General features: G+C 41.2%; 1 long non-coding RNA gene across 15 annotated transcripts in view; it reads left to right on the forward strand.

Moving 5' to 3' along the window:
• The first annotated feature begins 4,295 nt into the window (after positions 1-4,295).
• Positions 4,296-12,938, forward strand: part of LOC102990891 (uncharacterized) — an 86,546-nt gene continuing 77,903 nt past the window's right edge. For 11 of the 15 annotated variants that reach the window (XR_008616402.1, XR_008616406.1, XR_008616405.1 and 8 more), the window contains exons 1-4: positions 4,296-4,486; positions 6,373-6,412; positions 9,994-10,127; positions 12,618-12,694. This is a non-coding gene — a long non-coding RNA (uncharacterized lncRNA). The other 4 variants (XR_008616404.1, XR_008616412.1, XR_008616401.1 and 1 more) reach the window with 4 other exon arrangements.

Below are 12,938 nucleotides of genomic sequence, written 5' to 3' on the forward strand. Positions count from 1 at the left end.
AACCATAATGGAAAAGAATATATAAAAAAGAATTGTATATAACTGAATCACTTTGCTGTGCAGCAGAAATTAACACAACACTGTAAATCAACTATTCTTCAATTAAAAAAAAATAAATAGAACTGCGCACCTGGACCAGCATTCTCATTTCCCTTTCCCTGCTCTGTTTGCCCATCACATGCCTCTCTTCTAGCATACTACATGATTTACTGATGTATTATGTTAATCGTTTGTTCCCGCCTCTCCCCACTAGACTATAAACATTTTAGCCTGCTTAGTTCACTGGTGTATCCTCAGCTCCTAGAACACTGCCTGGAACATAAGCTGGATCTCAATAAATGTGTGTGGCTGGAATGAATGAAGTGCCTGTCACACAGTAGGCACTCAGCGAATGGCAGCCTTTATTATTGCTCCTTTCCTGGAACAAATTTTACTGGAGGGGAGTCAGGCAAGGAGAGAACAGTGTACACTGCTGAACCACCATCCATCTAGTTGAGATCAGAAACCTGGGAGACTTTCTAGATCAATTGCTTGCTTCTCACTCTCCCAGGCTGTCACTTATTAGTTGGACCATTCACTCCTAGCATGGCAGAAAGTGAGAGATGGGTTTCTTTGTGGCTACATACATGTCACATCATCAGACCTTAGGTTTAGGTGTTTCAAAGTCCCAATCACTCCATGTGCATTTGTAAATATTAAAGATAACTGCCCTGTAAAATATGAATGTTTGGGGTAGTGTTTGCTCTTTCCCTTTTATTAAAGGATAATTAAGAATAATAATTATGTGGTGCAGCCACTATGGAAAACAGTATGGAGGGTCCTTAAAAAACTAAAAATAGAGCTACCATATGATCCAGCAATCCGACTCCTGGGCATGTATCCAGAAAAGAGGAAAACTCTAATTCAAAAAGATACATGCACCCCAACGTTTAGAGTAGCACTGTTTACAACAGTCAAGACATGGAAACAACCCAAGTGCCCATCAACAGATGATTGATTTAAGAAGATGTGGTATATATATACACATACAATGGGATATTACTCAGCCATAAAAAAGAATGAAATATTGCCAATTGCAGCAACATGGATGGACCTAGAGAATATCATACGAAGTGAAGTCAGACAAAGGCAAATACCACACGATATCACTTATATGTGGAATCTAAAAAAATTGTACACATAGTACTTATTTACAAAATGGAAACAGACTCACCGACATAAAAAACAAACTTATGGTTACCAAAGGGGAAAGGGAGGGGGGAGGGATAAATTAGGAGTATGGGATTAACAGATACAAACTACTATACATAAAATAGATAAGCAACAAGGATTTACTGTGTAACACAGGGAACTATACTCAATATCTTGTGATAACCTATAATGGAAAATAATCTGAAAAATATATATATAACTGAGTCACTTTGCTGTACACTTGAAACTAACATATTGTAAATCAACTATACTTCAATAAAAATATGTAAGACTTGCATGCATAATAAATAACCTAAGATGTAAAAAAAGAGTAAAAAAATGAATATTATTTTCATTCGCTATGTGTTGAACATGTCAATAATATAGTAAGAATTATTAACCCCATTTTAGAGGCAATAAATGGGTCTCAGTAAGAGACAGCAACAGGATTAAGGTGTTATATGCCAGTAAACAGATGGTAAGTCTGGCACCAAAGCCTATGAACTTTCCATCATATATCTGAAGTAGAAGTGTTGACATTAATGAGAAAAACTGTATCACAGTGGAAGATCAGTTATTGGGGCAGGGGTACCAGGCAGATATGAACATCTGATCAATTTCCTGTTCCTCAAGCACAGGTTAAAGCTGTTTGAAAATCTGTAAGTAAAAGAACTTAAATTTTACTAGAGGGAACATAATGGAGGTTGATTTTAAATATCCTGAATGGACCGAGATTTAATTTAGCTCAGGGAAACATAATTGAAAACAGAATGTCTTTATAGTATCACTGATCTCTGAAACTCAAGAAATGACACATGAACTTTTTCTTTCTCTGTCTGCCAGAATGCTTGGTAAAACTATTTTATTCACTAAATAATTTTAGAGTTGCTATAAAAGTAGAGTATTTAGAATGTCGCAAAACTATACAAAAGATTTTACATGGTTAATATTTAAATAGCCATAAAAGTATACAGGAAGAAAAAATAAACCATAGGTGAATACTGAACATTGTGGCATATTTCTTTTAAATCCTTTTTCTAACTTTGTGAGTGTAGATATATGTACAATTTATTGAGTAAATTTTGTTCTTTTTCTGTTAAGTGCAATAATTTCAAAAGTAGAGAATAAAGATTGGCAAAAAGAGAACTAAGGGGGTGGTAAAGCCTGCGCAAATATAAAAACATACCCCCCCCCCAAAAAATACAAGAAATAAACACTGTGCTGTTACTGGCTGACAAATAATGATCATTAAATTGTAGTAAGTATGATTATTTTCACAGACAAAGCCAAAGAATTGGTGGAAACGTTTCTGAAAATAAAATGAGGGACGTTAATGTAAAATCTGAAAGGCTTAGGAAAAGAAAATGATAAAACTCTTTTTACCATTAGACGATACGAATGAAAGGAGAGAACTGAAGCTCAGCTAGAGGATGGTGGGTGAGCGTGGTGGACGTAGAGGAAGACATTATCATAAAATCACCCAGGCCCCAGCCACATCACAGGCTGACCTCACAATTACAATGCAGGGATCCTCTGCCCCACTTGGCTTACCATTAAGTGCAGTAGCTCATCGGAATAAAACAAGAGTGGTGAGAGCCACGGCAGGGGTGAGCCAGGGGACAGTCAGAACACAGAGGAGGGCCCTATAATCCGCGGGGTCAGGCTTCTCACAGGGGGTCATGTGCAGGCTGTAGGACTAGTACCCTCAGCAACTGGGAGCTCAAAGGGATCAGAGCTCTAACCAATGTGAAACCTACGTACCTTACCATTGTGGTCAGAGAACCCCAAGCTGGAGGTCCAAGAGGTAGGAGGAGCACACTGTTTCCAAGTTGAAGGTCTTGAGCTGTGGTGCTGAGGTCTCAGGGGCACTGGATGTCAGTGGGGACTTCAAAACCGTCAAGTGCTGGCTCCCCAGATATCACCAATGCACCTGTTGATATGACAATGCTGAATTTATCCCTTACCTCTGTAAGGGAGAACCCTCACCTCACAAAGCTTTGCCAGTGTTTCGGGGAGGAAGGAAAGGGCAGAATTTATTGAGAAATGAAAGCATGGTTTAAGGCAGAGGGCCTTTCAACTCTGGGGCTTGATTAGGATCGGGTAAGGATCATGACACCAACCGTCTGGGACTGGTGGAAGCTGCAAGGGGAGGATTTTGAGGAGAGGGACTTAAAGAATTTCAGAGAGCAAACTGTTGCTGCTTTCCATTGAAGAGTTGATGGATCTTTGGGGACGTTGCTGTAGTGAAGAAACTATTTTGCCTGGACAGAGGAGTCCTGGAAAAGTAATGCCAACGAAGACAGCGGATTAGCAAGACACATTTATGTACATAGTTTGGCGTGGTTTTGTTTCTCAGTGTCCAGGCTGAGTGTGGGGATGGACTGTTTCCTCATACACAAAACATTTTTATGAATAATTCACCTTAGGTATGCGTTTATTTGGTAGTGTCAAAATCCCTTCGTTTCTCTGAATCCCGAGGAAAGATAATACCTACTCTTACTCTGAGAAACAAACTAAAGAGCTAGCTTTAACAGTCTGGTAAACCCTTTGGGTGGATTATTTTATTTAATCCTCACAAACACCTCGTGAAGTTGGTACTATTATTATCCCTATTTTATAAGAGGAGGAAACTGAGGCTCAGGGAGGTAATAATTAGCTCACATCGATGCGGCTACAAATGCATTTTTTCGGAACGTCAACAAAAACCATCTTCAACAAAGCTGCCTTATTCTGTTCCGTTTTTGCAGAAGGGAGCTGGCATCCAGGTTCGAGATAATTATTTGACCATTCTGTCCTCTTTGGGGTCCTTCTCCCTTTGGGGAGAAAGGAGGAAGGGGTGGAGGCCGCCTCCACCTACTCCACTTTGGATCTGGGTCAGCTCCCCTCGGCATCGCGGCTTCGCCCTGGGCCAGCGGCGCGGCCATTTCCGCCGCAGATGCCTCCGCCTCTGCTTGGGCTGCCCCGCGGACCGGAAGCCACTCGCCAGTCCACGCATGCTCCGACCAGCTGGTGACAACAGCGCCGGTTTTGCCCGCTTCCGGCTACCAGGGGGCGTCACGACATAATCGCGCGTGCGGGGAGGGGTGGCGTTCACGTGGTCAGGGAGCCGAGCGCTGGGGCGTAGGGGACCGCGGCTTGGAACTCGGGACGGCTGCAAGCCTGCTCAGGCCGCCTGCCTTCCTCCATCGCCTTCTTTCGCTGTGCGCGGACCACACGGTGGGACTGTAGCGGCGAAAGCGACTGAGGTCTGGGCGCAGTTATCTGTAACCTCCTGGCGACCCTGACAAGCAGACGCGTGAGTTTCCCGGGCACCAGGAGGCCCTGGGAGGAGACACCTGACCCTGACTTTGTGGCAGTTTTTGCCCATTCCGCAACGCAAAGAAGGAGGGACTCGGACTTTCCCCTAGCTCCGAGAGGTGCTGTTCCATCCCCTGGCACCTCCTCCATGGCCCTTAGAGGTGTGCTTTCCTCTGGAGTATCCCAGGGGGCGGGTCTGGAGGGGTGGAGTTGGTATCTATCAGCTGTTCTGGCAGGACACCCTTGCCTAGTAAGCACTGACCAAATTGCCAAAAAAACCCCCAAACACACAAACAAAAACCACTAACATTTTCACAGATATGCTGTAATAGAACAATTCACCTGGTTGTGAACAAGGCTTGAGAGTTGCAAGAAGTGAATTTGTTACCTGACTACAGTTTATTGCTTGGAGTAGGGGCCTGGCGCTCTCGCACTTAAACTGGCAGCCCACGGATTGTCCAGATTACACACTGGGGTCACCCAACCGGAAACGCATTGTACACCTCATCACGCAATATTCAGAGAGGCTGACTTTGATGTTTCTGTCAGCACAACCCCAAACACCAAACGACAAAAACGCCTCAGAAACTTCATTTACCACAATTCTTACCAGGTCTTGTCATGGAGGAAAAAAGTTAATTTAGAGAGAAACTAAATAATGTAATAGATTGAGGGGTTTTTTTTTTTTTTAAAAAAGAGCCTTATACTTTGCATACCATTAAATTCAATCATTTTACATGTACACTTGTTTTTACTAAACTTATGGAGTTGTGTAACCATCACCAGAATCCAGTTTTAGAGCATTTTTTATCACCCCTCCCCAAATTCCTCAAAGACTGTTTGTAGTTAATCTTTCCTCCTACCTCTAGTCCTAAGCAACCATGGAACCGCCCTCTGTCTCTATAGTTGCTTTTTTTGAACAGTTCATGTGAATGGAATTATACAATATGTGGTCTTTTGTGGATGGCTTCTTTCACTTAGCATGATGTTTTCCAGGTTCATCCATGCTGTAGCATGTATCAGTACCTCATTGCTTTTTATGGCGGAATAACATTCCATGGAATGGGTATACCGCATTTGTTTATCCATCTATCGGTTGATGGACATTTATTTCCACTTTTTGGTTATCATGGGTAATCCTATTGTGAACATTTGTGAGGACATATGTTTTCAATTCTCTTGATTTCACTGCCCTGCTCGAGTGCTGCCATAGTGCCCTTAGCAGACCTCTGTCATAACACTTAACACACTGCCCTATAAGCTTGGGTTCATTCTCTGTCTCTGCACTGGAAAGGGCAAGGACCATGTTCACTTGTTCCCTGGTCTAGGAGTGGGATTTCTGGGTCATAAGGTGACTGCATGTTTAACTTCTTTAGGACTAATTTCCAGACTGTTTTCTAAAGTGGCTGCACCATTTAATATCCCCGTCGGTAAATGTATGAAGGTTCCAGTTTCTCCACATACTCACCAACACTTGTTTTGTCTTTTTGTTTGGTATCTCATTGTGATGTTAATTTGCCTAGACTGAGTGGTATTTAGCTAGTTTCACTTCACTTTAATGAATACCTATTTTAATATTTTAATCTAGGAGCTGAAATGAATAATACATGGTCCCTCCTTGCAAGGAGCTCATATATAGTTCCTTCAGGGAGACAGGTAGAGCAACAGATAATTACAGTACAGTGTGTTAAGTGTTCTGATGGAGCTGAGCAAGGGACGCTATGGGGAGCAGAGAAGAGGGACACCTAACCTAGTCTAGGGGGGAGGATGGAGGAAAGTATTCTTTTCTAAATTGAAGTATAGTTGATTTACAATATTATGTTAGTTTCAGGTGTACAGCAAGGTGATTCAGTTATATATTTTTCAAATCCTTTTCCAATATAGGTTATTACAAGATACTGAATATAGTTCCCTGCTCTATACAGTAAGTCCTTGTTGTTTATCTATTTTATAGGTAGTAGTGTGTATCTGTTAATCCCATACTCCTAATTTATCCCTCTTTCCCCTTTGGTAACCATAAGCTTGTTTTCTACGTCTGTGAGTCTGTTTCTGTTTTGTATCATTTGTATCATTTTTTTTAGATTTCATATATGTGATATCATGTAATATTTGTCTTTCTCTGTTTGACTTACTTCACTTAGTATGGTATTCTCTAGGTCCATCCGTGTTGCTGCAAATGGCAGTGCTTCATTCTTTCTTATGGCTGAGTAGTATTCCATTGTATATATGTACCACATCTTCTTTATGCATTCATCTGTCGGTGGACAGTTAGGTTGCTTCCATTTCTTGGCTATTGTCTATTGTAAATAGTGCTGCTATAAACATTGACGTGCATGTATCTTTTCGAATTATGTTTTTTCCAAGATATATGCCCAGGAGTGGGATTGCTGGATCGTATGGTAACTCCAGTTTTAGTTTTTAAAGGAATCTCCAGACTGTTTTCCATAGTGGCTGCACCAATTTACATTCCCACCAACAGGGCAAGAGGGTTCCCTTTTCTCCACACCCTCTGGAGCATTTATTATTTGTAGATTTTTTTGACGATGGCCATTCTGACCGGTGTGAGGTGATACCTCATTGTAGTTTTGATGTGCATTTCTCTAATAATTAGCGATGTTGAGCAGCTTTTCATGGGCTTCATGGCCATCTGTACGTCTTCTTTGGAGAAATGTCTATTTAGGTCTTCTGCCCATTTTTTTGATTGGGTTGTTTGTTTTTTTGATACTGAGTTGTATGAGCTGTTTGTGTATTTTGGAAATTAAGCCTTTGTTTGCAAATATTTTCTCCCAGTCCGTTGATTGTCTTTTTTGTTTTGTTATGGTTTCCTTTGCTGTGCAAAAGCTTGTAAGTTTGATTAGATCTCATTTGTTTATTTTTGCTTTAATTTCTTTTGCCTTGGGAGACTGAATTACGAAAATATTGCTATGATTTATGTCAGAAAATGTTTTGCCTATGTTCTCTTCTAGGAGTTTATGGTGTCACATCTTATATTTAATCCTTTAAGCCATTTTGAGTTTGTTTTTGTGTATAGGAAAGTATTAAAAAAGCCTTTTCTAGAAGGCGCTTTAATGTGCCTTGGTTTTCTTTTGTGTATTTTTATCAAAATTACACATGTACATAGTTTTAAAAAGTCAAATACTTCTACAAGGTTGGCTATTTTTTTTTTTAATTTTGTGGTATGCGGGCCTCTCACTGCCGTGGCCTCTCCCGTTGCGGAGCACAGGCTCCGGACGCGCAGGCTCAGCGGCCATGGCTCACGGGCCCAGCCGCTCCGCGGCATGTGGGATCCTCCCGGACCGGGGCACGAACCCGTGTCCCCCGCATCGGCAGGCGGACTCTCAACCACTGCGCCACCAGGGAAGCCCAAGTTTGGCTATTTTTAAAAAGAGGAGTCCCCAGCTTTCCTCCCCATTCCCTGCTTTCCCCAAACCAATAGTTTCTGTTCTTTTAACTCTTTGGATATTTACCTCTATATCTTTAAATAGCATAGCATATTTTTATTTTAGAAGAAAAATTATCAGCCCTGACGTAGGCCAAACAATCACCATCCTCACTTGCAGTGATTTCTCAATTAGTCAGCCCCATTTAATATTTTTATTTATTTATTTATTTTTGGCTGCGTTGGGTCTTTGTTGCTGTGCGCGGGCTTTCTCCAATTGCAGCGAGCGGGGGCTGCTCTTTCGTTGCAGTGCAAGGGCTTCTCATTGCGGTGGCTTCTCTTTTTGCGGAGCATGGGCTCTAGGCGCGGGCTTCAGTAGTCGTGGCACGCGGGCTCAGCAGTTGTGGCTTGTGGGCTCTAGAGCGCAGGCTCAGTAGTTGTGGCGCAGGGGCTTAGCTGCTCCTCGGCACGTGGGATCCTCCCGGGCCGGGGCTCGAACCCGTGTCCCCTGCACTGGCAGGCGGATTCTTAACCACTGCGCCAGCAGGGAAGTCCCAGCCCCATTTAATATTAACACATGGTTAATCGTGAAAGCCACAGTCACAGTGCAACCTACCTTACCATTTAAATGAAAGAAGACAGGCATTACCAACAGTTAGGTACCAGCTCCCGGACCGGGGCTCGAACCCGTGTCCCCTGCACTGGCAGGCGGATTCTTAACCACTGCGCCAGCAGGGAAGTCCCAGCCCCATTTAATATTAACACATGGTTAATCGTGAAAGCCACAGTCACAGTGCAACCTACCTTACCATTTAAATGAAAGAAGACAGGCATTACCAACAGTTAGGTACCAGAGTAACTGAAGTAAGACAAGATATACATTTTAAAGGAGCAGCCAAGGAGTTGTTTTCCTCATTGGTATTTTCGTACCATATAACGTCAATAAGCCAGAGCACAATTACAACTGTCAATTAGGAAGAATGTTATTTTCATTCAAACTTTCAAAGAAAAAGCCAAATCACAGACAAGCAGCATAGTATAGGACAGAGGTTGGCACACTGTGACCCGGCAGCTAAGAATGTTTTTTCAGATGAACATTTACAATCAGTTTGATGATAGGGAACACTAAGTTTCAACCACAATAAAGCAAAATATTATTCTTCAATTCCATTTTTTCATTAGTAGACCTGTATTATAAAACCGTATAATCAATTATTATTATATTTTGGGTTTCATCAGTAAAGAATTTATGGAAATTTTTTTCTGTCATTATATAAGTACCTACATAATATCCTCGATTTTGCTTCTTGGCCCATATGGCCTAAAATATTTACTATCTGACCTTCACAGAAAAAGTTTGCCAACTCCTGGTTTAACAGAAGAAGCCGAGAAATTGCCATGTCCTTGCTGGGTGACCTTGGGAAGTCACTTTACTTCTCTGGCCTTGATTTTTATTATCTATAAAGTGAAGATAAAGGGTGTTGGGTGGATGAGATAAGCTCGAGGGCGAAAGCCCCCCATCTCCTAAGTTTTTTATTAATTACTTAATTACGCAAATATTTGATCTACTCCTGTGTACCGAGAACTGTTAAAGGCATTGAGGATACATTGGGAAACAAAATTCCTGTCCTGAAAAAAGGATACTGTTCTAAATGAAAAGAGACTTAGCTTGCAATGTGTGGTCTGAGATTGGATCTTAATTTGAACGGACTAGCTTTATAGGACATTTTGGGGAAAAGTAAGCGGGTATGAATATGGATGGGTCTTAGATGAGATGAAAACTTCTTAACATGGAGTGGTGGAGGGCATTAATTGAGAAAAAGCATTATGCACATGCATTACCTCATTTTGGTAGAAAGTACATATACATATTATATACACTTAGAAAAAGATCTGGAAGGATGTATACTAAGCTGTTAACAGTGGTAATTTCTGGGTGGTAGAAATGTAATGTTTCTATTAATTTTTATTTTCTAATTTTCCCCAATGAACAAACATACACTGCTCTTGTAAAAATAAGAGATTCTTTCTCATTTAAAAAGTAATCTCTCTCTCTCTTCATGGAGCTTACACGCTAGTGCCTCTTATAAGTATTAATATTGCCAAATCTGTCACTTTTTTTCCAGGGGAACACAAGTAAGAATGGAGGGTGCTCTTCCCCCCGCCCCACCCCGAAGGTAACAAAGGATCAAGACTTTCTCCGTGAAATAGCTGCAGGATGTAAACTGAGGCTGCTGGCATTTCCCTTAGAGTTTTACTGGTAAGTAGAGCTTTCTTATACTCAAGGCTTTAGGATGGGGTGGGATTTCTGTAGGGTGGCTGGCATTAAGAAAGGAGGACTAGAGAGGCAAACGTTGGCAGTGTCCAGCTAAGCAGCGTGTCTAATCTGATAGCGGAGACAGGTTTATCTCCTCCATTGATGGACACATCAGGCTACAAAAGCCTGATGTGATCAAGCATTTGAATCATGTAACTACTACTCCTCTTATTCTTATTTTAGGCCAGGGGTCTATAAACCCTGACGTCTGTTGTTGTAAATAAAGTCTTATTGGAACACAGCCATACTTCTTTGTTTACTTATTGTCTATTATTGCCTTTGCGCCGTAGTGGCAGAGTTGAGTAATTGTGACAGATGTGAGTATATGACGCACAAAATCAAAAAAATTTACTATCTGGCCCTTTAAAAGGAAAAGTTTGTGGATCCCTGTTCTAGGCTCACCAGAAAACTGTCTTAGTAGGCAAGCCTGTGGGGGAGAGAATGCCCACATTACAGTTAAATTAATAAATGGATGTTGTAATTTATAAACTTCATTCTCTTCTGAGCTTTATTAGCATGTGTCAGTATTCCCAATTTCAGATGACTCTAAGTTACTTACAAGATTGGAATTCTTTTTTTAATTGAAATATAGTTGACATGCAATATTATGTTAGTTTCAGTTGTACCGTAGAGTGATTTGACATTTGCATACATTATGAAATGATCACCATGATCAGTCTAGTAACTATCTGTCCCCATACAAAGTTATTACATATTATGGACCATATTCCTTATGCTGTATATTACATCCCTGTGACTTATTTATTTTATAACCGGAGACTTGTTCCTCTTTGTTCCCTCCTCCTATTTTGCTCCCACCACCCTCCTCCCCTTTGGTAACTACCTGTTTGTTTTCTGTATCTGTGAGTCTGTTTTCGTTTTGTTTGTTAGATTCTACATGTAAGTGAGATCATACAGTATTTGTCTTTCTCTGTCAGACTTATTTCACTTAGCATAATATTCTCTAGGTCCATCCATGTTGCTGCAAATGGCAGAACTTCATTCTTTTTTATGGCTGAGTAATACTCCAGTGTGTGTATATGTGTGTGTGTGTGTGTGTGTGTGTGTGTGTGTGTCTGTGCGTGTATACACCACATCTTCTTTATCCATTCATCTGTTGATGGACACTTAGATTGCTTCCATATCTTGGCTGTTGTAAATGCTGCAATGAACATGGGCGTGCATATATCTTTTCAAATTTGAGTTTTTGTTTTCTTCACATAAATACCCAGAAGTGAAATTGCTGGATCATATGGCAGTTCTATTTTTAATTTTTTAGGCACCTCCATACTGTTTCCATAGTGGCTGCACCAGTTTACAATCCCACTCAACAGCACAAGAGGGTTCCCTTTTCTCCACAAAATGGACAAAAGTATGATGAAAAACAGTATACATGTTTATAGTCTCAAAGTATCTCCCCACAAAATGCTTATTCGTTACAAAGGGCAAAATAGTAACTTCACTGGGGAGAAACCTGGCAGACACCACATTAACCAAATGATCAGAGTTAAGATCAATAGTTGTGGAACAAACTGATACCATGTGCTTCTTGGTAGGATGCACTGAGAAGGACACAACATCACATCTGTAGTATTCTTGCCAAAACAAATCATCTAAACTGAGTCACGAGGAACCATCAGACAAACCCAAAATTGAAACCAGTCAGTATTTTTCAAAAGTGTCATGGTAATGAAAGACGAAAAAAAAAAGACTAGTGAACTATGCCAGATTAAAGGAGCTGAACGAGACAGGTGTGATCCTAGACTAGAAAAAGGACATTGTTGGGGCAATTGGAGAAAATAAAATAGTCTGTTGATTAGGTTATAGTGTTGTATGAATGTTAATTTCCTGATTTATAGCATTGTACTGTGGTTATGGAAAATGTTAACATTTGGAGAATCTGAGTGAAGGGTATATGAGAATTCTTTGTGCTGTTTTGCCACCTTTTTCATTGTCTGTACTTCCAAAATGAAAAGTTGAAAATGAAGCATGAGGGACTTCCCTGGTGGTCCATTGGCTAAGACTCTGTGCTCCCAATGCAGGGGGCCCGGGTTTGATCCCTGGTCAGGGAACTAGATCCCACAGGCCACAACTAAGAGTTCACATGCCTCAACTACAGATCCCACATGCAGCAATGAAGATGCCACAACTAAGACCTGGCACAGCCAGATAAATAAATAAATAAATAATAAAAATAAATTTTAAAAAAAGAAAATGAAACATGAGTTATTTACCTCACCCCCAAATATCCCTAGGTGATCTGACTGCCATGTGCAGCGTGGCTTACAGAGGGGCCAGAGTATAAGTGGCGGGACCAGTCAGGAGACTGTGGCACTAGACCAGGGGACAGATGATGGTAGCTCAGAATAGGGGGATGGCAGTGGAAATTGAGAGGGGTGGATGGATTCAGCATGCATTTTGGCATCTCCACAGGAAGGACATTGCACAGGAGGGAATAGAAGGGAGACCAGCCTCATTGGAAAAGGATGTTCTCTGCACATTACCTTCAGGTAAAATATAGAACAGAATAGACCCTGCATGTCTATATGGGCTTTTTCATTAGTTTTGTGGATTCTAAATCCTCTAGTATGGAAGCTGGACCATTTATCATGGAGATTGCATTTTGTCTTTTTTTTCCTCTATAGTTTTTTTTTTTTTTTTTTTTTTTTTTGCGGTACGCGGGCCTCTCACTGTTGTGGCCTCTCCCGTTGCGGAGCACAGGCTCCGGACGCGCAGGCTCGGTAGTTGTGGCGC

Source organism: Physeter macrocephalus, chromosome 21 (genome assembly GCF_002837175.3).
Source record: "Physeter macrocephalus isolate SW-GA chromosome 21, ASM283717v5, whole genome shotgun sequence".
In the NCBI taxonomy this organism is placed as follows: Eukaryota; Metazoa; Chordata; class Mammalia; order Artiodactyla; family Physeteridae; genus Physeter; species Physeter macrocephalus.